The 19,983-nt window shown below is 41.9% G+C and overlaps 1 protein-coding gene across 3 annotated transcripts in view; it reads right to left on the reverse strand.

Moving 5' to 3' along the window:
- The window catches only part of slc9a8 (solute carrier family 9 member 8), a 325,111-nt gene that overhangs the window by 281,924 nt on the left and 23,204 nt on the right, over positions 1 to 19,983 (reverse strand). Inside the window, exon 2 of one of the 3 annotated variants that reach the window (XM_073813043.1) lies at positions 15,420 to 15,464. The exons of the other annotated variants lie outside the window; for them this stretch is intronic. The gene's annotated coding sequence lies outside the window, so the exon portion shown is untranslated. The remainder of the gene's footprint in view (positions 1 to 15,419; positions 15,465 to 19,983) is intronic. 3 annotated transcript variants of the gene reach the window in all.

Consider the following 19,983-nt stretch of genomic DNA (forward strand, 5'->3'; position numbering starts at 1 on the left):
CTAACATGAATTAGCATTGTGCTAACATGAATTAGCATGAAGCTAGCACGATGCTAACATGAATTAGCATGAAGCTAGCACGATGCTAACATGAATTAGCATGAAGCTAGCACGATGCTAACATGAATTAGCATGAAGCTAGCACGATGCTAACATGAATTAGCATGAAGCTAGCACGATGCTAACATGAATTAGCATGAAGCTAGCACGATGCTAACATGAATTAGCATGAAGCTAGCACGATGCTAACATGAATTAGCATTGTGCTAACATGAATTAGCATGAAGCTAGCATGATGCTAACATGAATTAGCATGAAGCTAGCATGATGGTAACATGAATTAGCATGAAGCTAGCATGATGTTAACATGAATTAGCATAAAGCTAGCATGATGCTAACATGAATTAGCATGAAGCTAGCATGATGCTAACATGAATTAGCATGAAGCTAGCATGATGTTAACATGAATTAGCATGAAGCTAGCATGATGCTAATATGAATTAGCATGAAGCTAGCATGATGCTAGCATGAAGCTAGCATGATGCTAACATGAATTAGCATGAAGCTAGCATGATGCTAGCATGATTAGCATGAAGTTAGCATGAATTAGCATGAAGCTAGCACGACGCTAACATGAAATAGCATGAAGCTAGCACGACGCTAACATGAATTAGCATGAAGCTAGCACGACGCTAACATGAATTAGCATGAAGCTAGCACGACGTTAACATGAGTTAGCATGAAGCTAGCACGACGTTAACATGAATTAGCATGAAGCTAGCACGACGCTAACATGAATTAACATGAAGCTTTCACGACGCTAACTTGAATTAGCATGAAGCAAGCACGACGCTAACATGAATTAGCATGAAGCTAGCACGACGCTAACATGAATTAGCATGAAGCTAGCACGATGCTAACATGAATTAGCATGAAGCTAGTACGACGCTAACATGAATTAGCATGAAGCTAGCACGATGCTAACATGAATTAGCATGAAGCTAGCACAATGCTAACATGAATTAGCATGAAGCTAGCACGATGCTAACATGAATTAGCATGAAGCTAGCACGATGCTAACATGAATTAGCATGAAGCTAGCACGATGCTAACATGAATTAGCATGAAGCTAGCATGAAGCTAACATGAATTAGCATGAAGCTAGCATGATTTATTATGAAATTAGCATAAAGCTAGCACGAAACTAGCATGAAGCTAGTATGACTTAGCATGGAGCTAGCATAAGGCTAACATGACCAAAAGACCCAACCCCCATGTCTCTATGATTTTCGGATCCAGAGATATAAGGCTTTGTTTATTATGTTGCTAGGGTGCTCATATTTGGTTGCTAGGGGCGTGGCTTAATACCTCAGTAAGAATCCTCCGAGACTGATTGGATGCCTGAGTAAAATGAGCCCATCCCCATGTCTCTGTGACACTGTGCTGCAAAGATATCCATCTGGGCATTTTATAATGGCAGTCTATGGGATATGTTGCTAGGGTGCCCAAAAATGGTTGCTAGGGGCGTGGCTTAATAGCTATGGGCGATCCTGAGAGACTGATTGGATGACTGAGTAAAATGAGTCCACCCCCTTGTCTCTATGACACTGTAAACCGAAGATATTCCATCTGGGACGCTTTTATTCCCTTATATGGGCATGTTTCCTGCCCCGTTATTATTCGAATTTTGGGGGCCTCTTACACCCAAGGGGTACAGCTTACACCCCAATGTGAGGACTGTTCTCACAGTGCCTGCCAGCCTCTTGAAAAGTGGTAACCCACAAGTTTCTACAAATTTCTCGCTTGCAGCTGTGACCCGTCAAAGTTTGTCGCAATGTTAAGTAAATGGGACTTTTCCGAAGTTTAATGTCCCGTTTTAGGAATTCTGTAAGTCGGATCCCGTCAAAAAGATATAGCACACTTCTTTAGACCAGTCAGAATGTCCGTGAAAAATTTCGTGGATGTAGCTTGAAAGCTGTCGGACGAGTTAGCCGCAGAAATTTTAGTCTCAGAAGAAGAAGAAGAAGAAGAAGAAGAAGAAGAAGAATAAGTTTAAATACAATATCAGTATGTTGGCTTTGTCAAGCCAACATAATAATATCCCTGAGGAATAGTAATAGTGATGCCTTGCATAAATGCAAGCACCACTAATAATATCTTTGAGGAATAGTAATAGTGATGCTTTGCATAAATGCAAGCACCACTAACTAGATAGGTACATTTCCTGAAGAAAATGTGAGTGGTGCTTGCCGTGGCAAGTTTCGGGGGACAATTTATGATTATACTCCAAGCCAAAAGTAAAATGGTCCAACCCCCGTGTCTCTACGATGTTCTGATGCAGAGATATAAGGCTTTGTTTATTTTGTTGCTAGGGTACTGTATTTGGTTGCTAGGGAAAAAAATTGGCATCCACTAGTGATTACACTTCGAGTCACGAGTCAAGCGGTCCAACCCCCGTGTCTCTACGATGTTCTGATGCAGAGATATAAGGCTTTGTTTATTCTGTTGCTAGGGTACTGTATTTGGTTGCTAAGGAAAAAAATGGCATCCACTAGTGATTACCCTCCGAGTCACGAGTCAAACGATCCAACCCCGTGTCTCTACGATGTTCTGATGAGGAGATATAAGGCTTTGTTTACTCTGTTGCTAGGGTACTGTATTTGGTTGCTAGGGAAAAAAATGGCATCCACTAGTGATTACCCTCCGAGTCACGAGTCAAACGGTCCAAACCCCGTGTCTCTACGATGTTCTGATGCGGAGATATAAGGCTTTGTTTACTCTGTTGCTAGGGTACTGTATTTGGTTGCTAGGGAAAAAAATTGCATCCACTAGTGATTACCCTCCGAGTCATGAGTCAAACGGTCCAACCCCCGTGTCTCTACGATGTTCTGATGCGGAGATATAAGGCTTTGTTTACTCTGTTGCTAGGGTACTGTATTTGGTTTCTAGGGGAAAAAATTGCATCCACTAGTGATTACCCTCCGAGTCATGAGTCAAACGGTCCAACCCCCGTGTCTCTACGATGTTCTGATGCGGAGATATAAGGCTTTGTTTACTCTGTTGCTAGGGTACTGTATTTGGTTGCTAGGGAAAAAAATGGCATCCACTAGTGATTACCCTCCGAGTCACGAGTCAAACGGTCCAAACCCCATGTCTCTACGATGTTATGATGCGGAGATATAAGGCTTTGTTTACTCTGTTGCTAGGGTACTGTATTTGGTTGCTAGGGGCGTGGCTTGGGAGTGGCCAATGATGTGCCCAGTGATTACACTCCGAGTCACAAGTAAAACGGTCCAACCCCCGTGTCTCTACGATGTTCTGATGCGGAGATATAAGGCTTTGTTTACTCTGTTGCTAGGGTACTGTATTTGGTTGCTAGGGGCGTGGCTTGGGAGTGGCCAATTATGTGCCCAGTGATTACACTCCGGGTCACAAGTAAAACGGTCCAACCCCCGTGTCTCTACGATGTTCTGATGCGGAGATATAAGGCTTTGTTTACTCTGTTGCTAGGGTACTGTATTTGGTTGCTAGGGGCGTGGTTTGGGAGTGGCCAATGATGTGCCCAGTGATTACACTCCGAGTCACAAGGAAAACGGTCCAAACCCCGTGTCTCTACGATGTTCTGATGCGGAGATATAAGGCTTTGTTTATTCGGTTGCTAGGGTGCTCAAATTTGGTTGCTAGGGGCGTGGCTTGGGAGTGGCCAATGATGTGCCCAATTGTTACACCCCTAGTCACAAGTAAAACGGTCCAACCCCCGTGTCTCTACGATGTTCTGATGCCGAGATATAACTGTTTGTATTTTATGTTGCTAGGGTGCTCAAAAGTGGTTGCTAGGGGCGTGGCTTAGTAAGTCTGTAAGGATCCTGAGAGACTGATTGGATGCCTGAGTAAAATGAGCCCACCCCCATGTCTCTATGACACTGTGGTGCAAAGATATCCATCCGGGCATTTTATAATGGCAGTCTATGGTATAGGTTGCTAGGGTGCCCAAAATGGTTGCTATGGTAACCTTACACCCCATTGTGGGGGACGTCCTGACAGAGTCTAGCACCCTCTTCAAATTTAGTAACCCACATGTTTCTATGAAATCCTGGCTCGGACCTATGACCCGTCAAAATTTTTGCAATGGTAAGTCTATGGGATTTTTCCCCATTAACTTTTCATTGGGGCACTTTTGGGCACCTCTTACACCCCAGGGGTACAACTTACACCCCATTGTGATCCATGTTCTTACAGAGCCTACCACCCTCTTCAAATGTTGTAACCCACATGTTTCTACAAAATCCTCGAGCGGAGCAATGACTCGTCAAAGTTGGGCTCAATGTTAAGTCAATGGGATTTTTCGGGTGGTTTTTCGCCCCCCTTTCGGAAATCCTGCACCCGATCGCTTATAAAAGTCATAGCACACCTCTCCTCAATAAGCCGGTCGATTTGAGCCCTCTTTCATGGGTCTACGACAAACCGTGCGGGACGAGTTAGGTGCCGAAAAAACGTGCAGATGTAAGAATAAAATATAACTAGATATTAAAGTTTGAAGACAAACTTTATGTTGGCTTGAAAAAGCGTAGCCTGAACGTTTAAAACGGATTGACAGAAGTTTAGTTTAGTAGGCTATCTGGCAGTTAGTATGTTTAAGTATAAAGCTAACATGATTAGCATGAAGCTAGCATGAAGCTACCATGATTAGCATGAAGCTAGCATGATGCTAGCATGATTAGCATTAGGCTAGCATGATGCTAGCATGATTAGCATGAAGCTACCATGATGCTAGCATGAAGCTAGCATGATTAGCATGAAGCTAGCATGATGTTACCATGATTAGCATGAAGCTAGCATGATGCTAGCATGATTAGCATGAAGCTAGCATGATGCTAGCATGATTAGCATGAAGCTAACATGAAGCTAGCATGATTAACATGTAGCTAGCATGATGTTAGCATGATTAGCATGTAGCTAGCATGAAGCTAGCATGATGCTAGCATGATTAGCATGAAGCTAGCATGATGCTAGCATGAATAGCATGAAGCTAGCATGATGCTAGCATGATTAGCATGAAGCTAGCATGATGCTAGCATGATTAGCATGTAGCTAGCATGAAGCTAGCATGAAGCTAGCTAGCATGATGCTAGCATGATTAGCATGAAGCTAGCATGATGCTAGCATGATTAGCATGATGCTAGCATGATTAGCATGAAGCTAGCATGATTAGCATGAAGCTAGCATGATGCTAGCATGATTAGCATGTAGCTAGCATGATGCTAGCATGATTAGCATGAAGCTAGCATGATGCTAGCATGATTAGCATGAAGCTAGCATGATGCTAGCATGATTAGCATGAAGCTAGCATGATGCTAGCATGATTAGCATGAAGCTAGCATGAAACTAGCAAGATTAGCATGAAGCTAGCATGAAGCTAGCATGAAGCTAGCATGATGCTAACATGATTAGCATGAAGCTAGCATGATGCTAGCATGATTAGCATGATGCTAGCATGATTAGCATGAAGCTAGCATGATTAGCATGAAGCTAGCATGATGCTAGCATGATTAGCATGAAGCTAGCATGATGCTAGCATGATTAGCATGTAGCTAGCATGATGCTAGCATGATTAGCATGAAGCTAGCATGATGCTAGCATGATTAGCATGAAGCTAGCATGATGCTAGCATTATTAGCATGAAGCTAGCATGATGTTAGCATGATTAGCATGAAGCTAGCATGATTAGCATGAAGCTAGCATGATGCTAGCATGATTAGCATGAAGCTAGCATGATGTTAGCATGATTAGCATGAAGCTAGGATGATTTAGTATGAAGCTAGCATGATGCTAGCATAATTAGCATGAAGCAACCATGATGCTAGCATGATTAGCATGAAGCTAGCATGAAGCTAGCATGACTAGCATGAAGCTAGCATGATACTAGCATGATTAGCATGAAGCTAGCATGATGCTAGCATGATTAGCATGAAGCTAGCATGAAGCTAGCATGATTAGCATGAAGCTAGCATGATGGTAGCATGATTAGCATGAAGCTAGCATGATGTTAGCATGATTAGCATGAAGCTAGCATGATGCTAGCATGATTAGCATGAAGCTAGCATGATGCTAGCATGAAGGTAGCATGATGCTAGCATTATTAGCATGAAGCTAGCATGATGTTAGCATGATTAGCATGAAGCTAGCATGATGCTAGCATGATTAGCATGAAGCTAGGATGATTTAGTATGAAGCTAGCATGATGTTAGCATGATTAGCATGAAGCAACCATGATGCTAGCATGATTAGCATGAAGCTAGCATGATTTAGCATGATGCTAGCATGATTAGCATGAAGGTAGCATGATGCTAGCATTATTAGCATAAAGCTAGCATGATTAGCATGAAGCTAGCATGATTAGCATGAAGCTAGGATGATTTAGTATGAAGCTAGCATGATGCTAGCATAATTAGCATGAAGCAACCATGAAGCTAGCATGATTAGCATGAAGCTAGCATGACTAGCATGAAGCTAGCATGATGCTAGCATGATTAGCATGAAGCTAGCATGATGCTAGCATGATTAGCATGAAGCTAGCATGAAGCTAGAATGATGGTAGCATGATTAGCATGAAGCTAGCATGATGTTAGCATGATTAGCATGAAGCTAGCATGATGCTAGCATGATTAGCATGAAGCTAGCATGATGCTAGCATGATTAGCATGAAGGTAGCATGATGCTAGCATTATTAGCATAAACCTAGCATGATGTTAGCATGATTAGCATGAAGCTAGCATGATTAGCATGAAGCTAGCATGATGCTAGCATGATTAGCATGAAGCTAGGATGATTTAGTATGAAGCTAGCATGATGCTAGCATGATTAGCATGAAGCTAGCATGATGCTAGCATGATTAGCATGAAGCTAGGATGATTTAGTATGAAGCTAGCATGATGCTAGCATGATTAGCATGAAGCTAACATGATGCTAGCATGATTAGCATGAAGCTAGCATGATGGTAGCATGATTAGCATGAAGCTAGCATGATGCTAGCATGATTAGCATGAAGCTAGCATGATGCTAGCATGATTAGCATGAAGGTAGCATGATGCTAGCATTATTAGCATAAAGCTAGCATGATGTTAGCATGATTAGCATGACGCTAGCATGATGGTAGCATGATTAGCATGAAGCTAGGATGATTTAGTATGAAGCTAGCATGATGCTAGCATGATTAGCATGAAGCAACCATGATGCTAGCATGATTAGCATGAAGCTAGCATGATTTAGCATGATGTTAGCATGATTTAGCATGAAGTTAGAAAGATTTATTATGAAATTAGCATGAAGCTAGCATGAAACTAGCATGAAGCTAATATGACTTAGCATGGAGCTAGCATGAAGCTAACATGACCCAAAGACCCAACCCCCATGTCTATATGATGTTCAGATCCAGAGATATAAGGCTTCGTTTATTATGTTGCTAGGGTGCTCATATTTGGTTGCTAGGGGCGTGGCTTAATACCTCAATAAGAATCCTAAGGGACTGATTGGATTCCTGAGTAAAATGAGCCCACCCCTATTTCTCTATGACACTCTGGTGCAAAGATATCCATCTGGGCTTTTTATAATGGTAGTCTATGGGAGATGTTGCTAGGGTAACCAAAATTGTTGCTAGGGGCGTGGCTTAATAGCTTTGGGGTGATCCTAAGAAACTGATTGGATGCCTGAGTATAATGAGCCCACCCCCATGTCTCTACGACATTCTAAAGTGAAGATATTCCATCTGGGACGCTTTTATTCCCTTTTATGGGCATGTTTCCTGCCCCATTATAAGTCAATGGGAAATTTTGGGGGCCTCTAACACCCCAGGAGTACAGCTTACACCCCATTGTTAGGTATGTTCTTACACAGCCTGTCAGCCTCCTTAAATGTGGTAAGCCACAAGTTTTTACAAGTTTCTCACTCGCAGCTAAGACCCATCAAAGTTTGTCTCAATGTTAAGTCAATGGAAATTTTGGGGTGTTTGAGCGCCCCGTTTAGGAATTCGGAAGGTCCCATCAGTTAGAAAAGATATAGCACACTAAGTCAGACCAGTCTGAAGGTCCGTGGAAAATTTGGTGCATGTAGCTTGAAAGCTCTAGGACGAGTTAGTGTCAGAAATTTTGGGGTAGAATAATAATAATAATAATAAGATATAAGTTTAATAGCAATAACAATATGTTGGCTTTTTCAAGCCAACATAACTAGATAGAAAAGTTTGAAGACAAACTTTATGTTGGCTTGACAAAGCCTAGCCTGAACGTTTAAAACAGATTGAGAGAAATTTAAAACAAGTTTAGTTTAGGATTATAACTTTCCGTAAACATAATACCAAAAGTTACCATGTTAGCATGTTTAGCACTAAGTTAGCATGATGCTAACATGAATTAACATGAAGCTAGCATGATGCAAACATGAATTAGCAACATAATACCAAAAGTTACCATGTTAGCATGTTTAGCACTAAGTTAGCATGATGCTAACATGAATTAGCATGAAGCTAGCATGATGCAAACATGAATTAGCATGAAGCTAGCATGATGCTAACATGAATTAGCATGAAGCTAACATGATGCTAACATGAATTAGCATGAAGCTAGCATGATGCTAACATGAATTAGCATGAAGCTAGCATGATGCTAACATAAATTAACATGAAGCTAGCATGATGCTAACATAAATTAGCATGAAGCTAGCATGATGCTAACATGAATTAGCATGAAGCTAGCATGATACTAACATGAATTAGCATGAAGCTAGCATGATGCTAACATGAATTAGCATGAAGCTAGCATGATGCTAACATGAATTAGTATGAAGCTAGCATGATGCTGACATGAATTAGCATGAAGCTAGCATGATGCTAACATGAATTAGCATGAAGCTAGCATGATGCTAACATGAATTAGCATTGTGCTAACATGAATTAGCATGAAGCTAGCACGATGCTAACATGAATTAGCATGAAGCTAGCACGATGCTAACATGAATTAGCATGAAGCTAGCACGATGCTAACATGAATTAGCATGAAGCTAGCACGATGCTAACATGAATTAGCATGAAGCTAGCACGATGCTAACATGAATTAGCATGAAGCTAGCACGATGCTAACATGAATTAGCATGAAGCTAGCACGATGCTAACATGAATTAGCATTGTGCTAACATGAATTAGCATGAAGCTAGCATGATGCTAACATGAATTAGCATGAAGCTAGCATGATGGTAACATGAATTAGCATGAAGCTAGCATGATGTTAACATGAATTAGCATAAAGCTAGCATGATGCTAACATGAATTAGCATGAAGCTAGCATGATGCTAACATGAATTAGCATGAAGCTAGCATGATGTTAACATGAATTAGCATGAAGCTAGCATGATGCTAATATGAATTAGCATGAAGCTAGCATGATGCTAGCATGAAGCTAGCATGATGCTAACATGAATTAGCATGAAGCTAGCATGATGCTAGCATGATTAGCATGAAGTTAGCATGAATTAGCATGAAGCTAGCACGACGCTAACATGAAATAGCATGAAGCTAGCACGACGCTAACATGAATTAGCATGAAGCTAGCACGACGCTAACATGAATTAGCATGAAGTTAGCACGACGTTAACATGAGTTAGCATGAAGCTAGCACGACGTTAACATGAATTAGCATGAAGCTAGCACGACGCTAACATGAATTAACATGAAGCTTTCACGACGCTAACTTGAATTAGCATGAAGCAAGCACGACGCTAACATGAATTAGCATGAAGCTAGCACGACGCTAACATGAATTAGCATGAAGCTAGCACGATGCTAACATGAATTAGCATGAAGCTAGTACGACGCTAACATGAATTAGCATGAAGCTAGCACGATGCTAACATGAATTAGCATGAAGCTAGCACAATGCTAACATGAATTAGCATGAAGCTAGCACGATGCTAACATGAATTAGCATGAAGCTAGCACGATGCTAACATGAATTAGCATGAAGCTAGCACGATGCTAACATGAATTAGCATGAAGCTAGCATGAAGCTAACATGAATTAGCATGAAGCTAGCATGATTTATTATGAAATTAGCATAAAGCTAGCACGAAACTAGCATGAAGCTAGTATGACTTAGCATGGAGCTAGCATAAGGCTAACATGACCAAAAGACCCAACCCCCATGTCTCTATGATTTTCGGATCCAGAGATATAAGGCTTTGTTTATTATGTTGCTAGGGTGCTCATATTTGGTTGCTAGGGGCGTGGCTTAATACCTCAGTAAGAATCCTCCGAGACTGATTGGATGCCTGAGTAAAATGAGCCCATCCCCATGTCTCTGTGACACTGTGCTGCAAAGATATCCATCTGGGCATTTTATAATGGCAGTCTATGGGATATGTTGCTAGGGTGCCCAAAAATGGTTGCTAGGGGCGTGGCTTAATAGCTATGGGCGATCCTGAGAGACTGATTGGATGACTGAGTAAAATGAGTCCACCCCCTTGTCTCTATGACACTGTAAACCGAAGATATTCCATCTGGGACGCTTTTATTCCCTTATATGGGCATGTTTCCTGCCCCGTTATTATTCGAATTTTGGGGGCCTCTTACACCCAAGGGGTACAGCTTACACCCCAATGTGAGGACTGTTCTCACAGTGCCTGCCAGCCTCTTGAAAAGTGGTAACCCACAAGTTTCTACAAATTTCTCGCTTGCAGCTGTGACCCGTCAAAGTTTGTCGCAATGTTAAGTAAATGGGACTTTTCCGAAGTTTAATGTCCCGTTTTAGGAATTCTGTAAGTCGGATCCCGTCAAAAAGATATAGCACACTTCTTTAGACCAGTCAGAATGTCCGTGAAAAATTTCGTGGATGTAGCTTGAAAGCTGTCGGACGAGTTAGCCGCAGAAATTTTAGTCTCAGAAGAAGAAGAAGAAGAAGAAGAAGAAGAAGAAGAAGAAGAATAAGTTTAAATACAATATCAGTATGTTGGCTTTGTCAAGCCAACATAATAATATCCCTGAGGAATAGTAATAGTGATGCCTTGCATAAATGCAAGCACCACTAATAATATCTTTGAGGAATAGTAATAGTGATGCTTTGCATAAATGCAAGCACCACTAACTAGATAGGTACATTTCCTGAAGAAAATGTGAGTGGTGCTTGCCGTGGCAAGTTTCGGGGGACAATTTATGATTATACTCCAAGCCAAAAGTAAAATGGTCCAACCCCCGTGTCTCTACGATGTTCTGATGCAGAGATATAAGGCTTTGTTTATTTTGTTGCTAGGGTACTGTATTTGGTTGCTAGGGAAAAAAATTGGCATCCACTAGTGATTACACTTCGAGTCACGAGTCAAGCGGTCCAACCCCCGTGTCTCTACGATGTTCTGATGCAGAGATATAAGGCTTTGTTTATTCTGTTGCTAGGGTGTTCATATTTGGTTGCTAGGGGCGTGGCTTAACACCTCTTGGCATCCACTAGTGATTACCCTTCGAGTCACGAGTCAAACGGTCCAACCCCCGTGTCTCTACAATGTCCTGATGCAGAGATAAAAGGCTTTGTTTATTCCGTTGCTAGGTGTTCATATTTGGTTGCTAGGGGCGTGGCTTAACACCTCTTGGCATCTACTAGTGATTATTCTTCAAGTCACGAGTAAAACGGTCCAACCCCCGTGTCTCTACGATGTTCTGATGCGAAAATATAAGGCTTTGTTTATTCCGTTGCTAGGGTGTTCATATTTGGTTGCTAGGGGCGTGGCTTAACACCTCTTGGCATTAACTAGTGATTACCCTTCGAGTCACGAGTAAAACGGTCCAACCCCCGTGTCTCTATGATGTTCTGATGTGGAGATATTAGGCTTTGTTTATTCGGTTGCTAGGGTACTATATTTGGTTGCTAGGGAAAAAAATGGCATCCACTAGTGATTACACTTCGAGTCACAAGTCAAACGGTCCAACCCCCGTGTCTCTACGATGTTCTGATGTGGAGATATAAGGCTTTGTTTATTCCGTTGCTAGGTGTTCATATTTGGTTGCTAGGGGCGTGGCTTAACACCTCTTGGCTTCCACTAGTGATTACCCTTTGAGTCACGAGTAAAACGGTCCAACCCCCTGTCTCTACGATGTTCTGATGCAGAGATATAAGGCTTTGTTTATTCCGTTGCTAGGGTGTTCATATTTGGTTGCTAGGGGCGTGGCTTAACACCTCTTGGCATCCACTAGTGATTACCCTTCGAGTCACGAGTAAAACGGTCCAACCCCCGTGTCTCTACAATGTTCTGATGCGAAGATATAAGGCTTTGTTTATTCCGTTGCTAGGGTGTTCATATTTGGTTGCTAGGGGCGTGGCTTAACACCTCTTGGCATTAACTAGTGATTACCCTTCAAGTCACGAGTAAAACGGTCCAACCCCCATGTCTCTACGATGTTCTGATGTGGAGATATTAGGCTTTGTTTATTCGGTTGCTAGGGTACTTTATTTGGTTGCTAGGGAAAAAAATGGCATCCACTAGTGATTACACTTTGAGTCACGAGTCAAATGGTCCAACCCCCATGTCTCTACGATGTTCTGATGTGGAGATATAAGGCTTTGTTTATTCCGTTGCTAGGTGTTCATATTTGGTTGCTAGGGGCGTGGCTTAACACCTCTTGGCATCCACTAGTGATTACCCTTCGAGTCACGAGTCAAACGGTCCAACCCCCGTGTCTCTACGATGTTCTGATGTGGAGATATAAGGCTTTGTTTATTCCGTTGCTAGGTGTTCATATTTGGTTGCTAGGGGCGTGGCTTAACACCTCTTGGCTTCCACTAGTGATTACCCTTTGAGTCACGAGTAAAACGGTCCAACCCCCTGTCTCTACGATGTTCTGATGCAGAGATATAAGGCTTTGTTTATTCCGTTGCTAGGGTGTTCATATTTGGTTGCTAGGGGCGTGGCTTAACACCTCTTGGCATCCACTAGTGATTACCCTTCTAGTCACGAGTAAAACGGTCCAACCCCCGTGTCTCTACAATGTTCTGATGCGAAGATATAAGGCTTTGTTTATTCCGTTGCTAGGGTGTTCATATTTGGTTGCTAGGGGCGTGGCTTAACACCTCTTGGCATTAACTAGTGATTACCCTTCGAGTCACGAGTAAAACGGTCCAACCCCCGTGTCTCTACGATGTTCTGATGCAGAGATATAAGGCTTTGTTTATTCCGTTGCTAGGGTGCTCGAATTTGGTTGCTAGGGGCGTGGCTTGGGAGTGGCCAATGATGTGGCCAGTGATTACACTCCGAGTCACAAGTAATACGGTCCAACCCCGTGTCTCTACGATGTTCTGATTCCGAGATATAACTGTTTGAATTTTATGTTGCTAGGGTGCTAAAAAGTGGTTGCTAGGGGCGTGGTTTAATATCTCAATAAGGATCTTGAGTGACTGATTGGATGCCTGAGTAAAATGAGCCCACCCCCATGTCTCTATGACACTGTGGTGCAAAGATATCCATCTGGGCATTTCATAATGGCAGTCAATGGTATAGGTTGCTAGGTTGCCCAAAATGGTTGCTATGGTAACCTTACACCCCATTGTGGGGGACGTCCTGACAGAGTCTTGCAGCCTTTTTAAATTTAGTAACCCACATGTTTCTATGAAATCCTGGCTCGGACCTATGACCCGTAAACATTTTTGCAATGGTAAGTCTATGGGACTTTTCATTGGGGCACTTTTGGGCACCTCTTACACCCCAGGGGTACAACTTACACCCCATTGTGATCCATGTTCTTACAGAGCCTACCACCCTCTTCAAATGTTGTAAGCCACATGTTTCTACAAAATCCTCGAGCGGAGCTTTGACTCGTCAAAGTTGGGCGCAATGTTAAGTCAATGAGATTTTTCGGGTGGTTTTTCAATGCACTGTAATAATAATAAAAAGCCCAGTAAGAACAGTACAGCGCATTTTCAATGCGCAAAATGAAACAGATAATACACTCTGTCTTTTTGGTATTCTGCACAGTGCTAAAGTGTTGCATTATAATAAATAAATATACTGCATTATGAAAATACCAAACATGACCGGAACAACACAGATATACCATATATAATCCTAATTACAGTGCATTGAAAATGCGCTGTACTGTTCTTACTGGGCTTTTTATTACAGTGTCTACAAAAAACACTGCAGGTGAGTCGTCATCATCATGAGAAATGTGCTCACTGCGATGTTTAATAGCAGGTTGCGAAACAACTTCATAGGTGCATACCACCACCTACTGTATCGGGAGCCCCATATAGTGTATATGTGCCCTCATACAGTAGGTGGCAACCCGCTATTAAACATTAGATGAATAAGAAGGTTATGTGAATGCGCGTATTGCTCTGGGGATAGTGTTGTATTATGGTGCTTTTCCATTGCATAGTACTCCAAGGTTTAGTTTAGTTTGGGTCGGGTCATGTCACCTCACTTTGGTGTGGTAAGCTTTTCCATCAGGTTTAGTAACACTTCGGAGTGGGAGGGATTATAGGCGTGTCGTTATATTTGCGCTACTTACTGCTGTGACATCATACAAGTGAGAGCGTCGCTGTACATTCCCATACATTTATTTATTTCTCAGTCCACCACAAAATTAAAATTGGCCACCACAAATAGATGTTTGCACATCGCGTTTATCACTACCTATGTCTCACATGACAGTTTCGGTATAAACACCCGACCCGTGGCGTCAGTCGAATGCGCTGCGCCTCATTGAAGTTGCATTTAAGCATATATAATACTGACGTGCTCGTGTTCCGCCACAAACTGCAAGTCTGGAAAAAACTGTTAAGGTGTCCCTGATTCTCAACCTGTTGATGTTTTTCATCGCTAAATGGGAGTTTGGGAAATTATAGCAGAGCAGATGACAACATGTTTGCTTGAGACAGCGCATGCTAGCACTGAGGTAAAGCTAATCTTTTACATCATAGCGATGACTTGACGATTCTCTCAGACCAATCAGTGATCTACAGTGTTTTCGCGTCACGTTTGCTATCAGCTCGGGTTGCTTGGAACCCCAACCGAGGTGGTACGAAAAAAGTATCAGGTACTACGCACTGCACCCAGTGGAAAAGCTCCCAAAAGTAAGCTGACCCGACCCAAACTAAACCAAACCGTGGGGTACTATGCAATGGAAAAGTGCCATTTGAGGTTAAAAAATGATATAAATACTGTTTGGTTTTTCACACAAACCAATTGTTTAATTTCTTAGTATATTAACTGTTTCACCGCCAACGTTTTTAAAAAAAGTTGTCAACCAGCGCCAGCGTTTTTCATGATTTTCACCAAAGTTTAATGCCTTCCAGAAAATGTTCTTCTTTAAATATATAAACATACAATATACCAAATGAAAGAACAGACCCTCTGCTTTCAAACAAAAAAAAAACGTTTCATCCTACCTTCAGTGGTTCTTGTGCAATCAGCTTTTGAATATGGGTAGGTTTCTGCAAAAACACCACATTTTGAGCAAAAAGCAGAGATAATTCCATTTTTGTGACAGACATTTCATAGAGATCCCATTCAGAGCGATCTTTAAAACAGACACGGACATTCAGCCGCTTGCCATAGGGCATACAACTGACAGACTGAAACGGTTGGACTCAAAAATCTACATTTGTGTTCCACTGGAGAAACAAAGTCACCTACATCTTGGATGGCCTGGGGGTAAGCTGATAAACATAAAAATATTTTTTTAAGATGAACTATAGCTTTAACTTCGAGCCGATGCTAGAGTTATTTAAGTAAATGTCCAGGGATCAGGGAACATTTTCTGACTTTTAACCCCAAAAAAGTGCATTCATCCTTCACAGAGGTAATCCACACGGCTCCAATAGGTTAACTATAGCTGCAAGCAGCAATGGCGGGCCCTCGCACGGTTTTTTACCGCTACACGATGCGTCCGAGAAAACGATGCACGGTGGGCAAGGGCATCAAGTGGGTAAACATCAGTGGGCTATTTAATGTTGTTACTGAGCCATTTGGGGACTGTAGGTAAAAGACAAACCCCACATTTTAGACAAACGGGGGCGCTAGTGAGCCACTAAAGAGACACGCCTTTGTCTGACCTATTTGTCCACTCTGAACAGCCGACAACTCTGATGTGTGTGCCAATGTTTAGGTTAATCTAAGCACGCCAAGAATTCCTAAATATGCCTGAAATAAAAGTAAAGTTTGGGGCGTTGCCATGGGAACAGCGTTCAAGATATAAAAAATCCCTTCACAAATTCTCATCTACAATGTCTCGGCATCATGTTGACCACTTTTGGTGTCAATTGCATGATAATTCTAGAAGGAGTATTTAAAAGAACATCGGCGTCAACTGAAAGGCTTAAATATGCCTTTAAAACGAAAGTAAAGTTTGACGCGTTGCCATGGGAACAGCGTTCGAGATATCAAAAATCCCTTCACAAATTATCATCTACAATGTCTCGGCATCATGTTGACCACTTTTGGTGTCAATTGCATGATTATTCTAGAAGGAGTATTTAAAAGAACATCGGCGTCAACTGAAAGGCTTAAATATGCCTTTAAAACGAAAGTAAAGTTTGACGCGTTGCCATGGGAACAGCGTTTGAGATATCAAAAATTCCTTTGCAATTTATCATCTACAATGTCTCTGCATCATGTTGACAACTTCTGGTGTGAATCGCATTATTTCCCTAGAAGGAGTATTTAAAAGAACATTGCATGCAACTGTCAGGCTTAAATAAGCCTTTAAATTGAAAGTAAAGTCTGACGCATTGCCATGGGAACAGCGTTTGAGATATCAAAAATTCCTTCGCAATTTATCATCTACAATGTCTCAGCATCATGTTGACAACTTCTGGTGTGAATCGCATTATTTCCATAGAAGGAGTATTTAAAAGAACATGCATGCAACTGTCAGGCTTCAATAAGCCTTTAAAATTAAAGTAAAAAGTTTGACGCGTTGCCTTGGGAACAGCGTTTGAGATATCAAAAATTCCTTCGCAATTTATCATCTACAATGTCTCGGCATCATGTTGACCACTTCTGGTGTTAATCATATTATTTCCCTAGAAGGAGTATTTAAAAGAACATCGCATGCAACTGTCAGGATTAAATAAGCCTTTAAAATGAAAGTAAAATTTGACGGCGTTGCCATAGGAACAACGTTCGAGATATCAAAAATCCCTTCGCAATTTATCATCTACAATGTCTCAGCATCATGTTGACCACTTTTGGTGTCAATCGCATGAATATCCTAGAAGGAGTATTTAAAAGAACATCGGATGGAACGGTCAAAAAAATCCACCTTTGTGACTGACAAACTTCCTGGCGCCTCGTGGTGGCGCTATACCCGAGACTCACAAATGGCACATCGATGCGATCGGAATCTTCAGGCGAACAAACACCCCGCTTGGCATCGCAATAAGAAATTTTTTGCCTTAGATATTAGACAATTCCTGTTTCTCTGATTTCGCCAAAAATTTGTCGCCTCGCCATGGCAGAACCGTTCGAGATATCAAAAATCCCTTCGCAATTTAGCAAGTCCAATGTCTCGACATCATGTTCACCACGTTTGGTGTCAATCCCATGAATCCACTAGGAGGAGTATTTAAAAGTTCAACGCATTCATTTTTTAAACAATCTAAAATAGCCGACTTCCTGTTGGGCGGAGCTTAAATCTTAGAGTGCGAAAGTTGTTCGGGTCGATGAGATCTATATGCGTACCAACTCCCGTACATGTGCGTACATTTTTGCCCGATCTGTGCATCAATGTTATTTTTTCCATTACAGGGGCGCTACAGAGCTCCCTTGCCACGCCCATATTTCAGCCTTTGCATGAGCCTAGTGGCACGTGACTTTGACATCTGTGCCAAATTTCCGTTGTTTTCGAGCATGTTAAGGCACCCAAAGTGCACGCCAAGAGCTTAAATATGCCTGAAAATGAAAGTAAAGTTTGACGTGTTGCCATGGGAACAGCGTTCGAGATATCAAAAATCCCTTCGCAATTTATCATCTACAATGTCTCAGCATCGTGTTGACCGCTTTTGGTGTCAATCGCATGAAAATCCTAGGAGGAGTATTTAAAAGTTCACCATATGCAACTGTCAAGAAATCCACCTTTTGTGACTGCCACACTTCCTGGTGCCTGTTGGTGGCGCTATACCCGAGACTCAAAATAGGCACATCGATGCGATCGGAATCCTTGGCCGAACATACACACTGCGTTTCATCCCAATAAGACATTTTTTGCTTTAGATATTAGACACTTCCTGTTTCATTGAATTCGCCATAAATTTGTCGCCTCGTCATGGCAACACCGTTTGAGATATCAAAAATCCCTTCGCAATTTAGCAAGTCCAATGTCTCAGCATCATGTTCACCACGTTTGGTGTCAATCGTATGAATTCCCTAGGAGAAGTATTTAAAAGTTCATGACTGACACACTTCCTGGCGCCTGGTGGTGGCGCTATACCCGGGAGTCACAATATGCACATCGATGCGATAGGAATCTTCAGACGAACAAACACCCCGCATGGCATCACAATAAGACATTTTTTACCTTAGATATTAAACACTTCCTGTTTCTCTGATTTCGCCACAACTTTGTCGCCTCGCCATGGCAGAACCGTTCAAGATATCAAAAATCCCTTCACAATTTAGCAAGTACAATGTCTCGACATCATGATCACCACATTTGGTGTCGTTCGCATGAATCCCCTAGGAGGAGTATTTAAAAGTTCACCGCATGCATTTTTTAAACAATCCAAAATAGCTGACTTCCTGTTGGGCGGAGCTTAAATGTTAGAGGGTGAAAGTTGTTCGGGTCGATGAGATCTATATGCGTACCAACTCTCGTACATGTGCGTACATTTTTGCCCGATCTGTGCATCAATTTTTTTTTTTGCATTACAGGGGGCGCTATAGAGCCCCCTTGGCACGCCCGTGTTCCAGCCTTTGGATTTCTGCGATGACAGACGACTCTGATGTCTGTGCCAATTTTCAAGAGTTTTCGAGTATGTTAAGGCACCCAAAAAGTCCAAAAGTGTTAAAAAAAAAATAATAATAATAATAATAAATATAGCTGCAAGCAGCGATGGCGGGCCCTCGCACGTTTGTTTACCGCTACCCGGTGCCTCCTAGAAAACGATGCACGGTGGGCATGTGCATCAAGTGGGTATATATCAGTGTACTATTTCATGTTGCTACTGACCCATTTAGGTACAGTAGGTTAAAGAAACCCCATATTTTAGACAAACGGGGGCGCTAGTCAGTCACTAAATAGACACGCCTTTATCTGACGTTTTTGTCAACACTTAACAGCCGACAAATCAGATGTGTGTGCCAAATTTAAACTTAATCTACGCTGCCAAGAGCCTGAAATATGCCTGAAATAAAAGTAAGTTTGACGCGTTGCCATGGGAACAGCGTTCGATGTGTCAAAAATTCCTTTGCAATTTAACATCTTCAATGTCTCAGCATCATGTTGACCACTTCTGGTGTCAATCGCATGAATCCCATACGAGGAGTATTCAAAAGTTCACAGCATGTAACTGTCAGCCTTAAATATGCTGGAAAATGAAAGCAAAGTTTGACGCGTTGCCATGGGAACAACGTTTGAGATATCAAAAATCCCTTCGCAATTTATGATCTACAATGTCTCGGCATCATGTTGACAACTTCTGGAGTCAATTGCATGAAAATCCTAGGAGGAGTATTTAAAAGAGCATCGCATGGAACTGTAAGGCTTAAATATGCCTTTAAAATGAAAGTAAAGTTTGACAGGTTGCCATGGGAACAGCGTTCGAGATATCAAAAATCCCTTCGCAATTTATCATCTACAATGTCTCTGCATCATGTTGACCACTTCTTGTGTCAATCGCATGAAAATCCTAGAAGGAGTATTTAAAAGAACATTGCATGGAACTGTCAAAAAAATCCAGCTTTGTGACTGACACACTTCCTGGCGCCTGGTGGTGGCGCTATACCCGGGAGTCA

The sequence above is a fragment of the Paramisgurnus dabryanus genome, chromosome 21 (assembly GCF_030506205.2).
Source record: "Paramisgurnus dabryanus chromosome 21, PD_genome_1.1, whole genome shotgun sequence".
Taxonomy (NCBI): Eukaryota; Metazoa; Chordata; class Actinopteri; order Cypriniformes; family Cobitidae; genus Paramisgurnus; species Paramisgurnus dabryanus.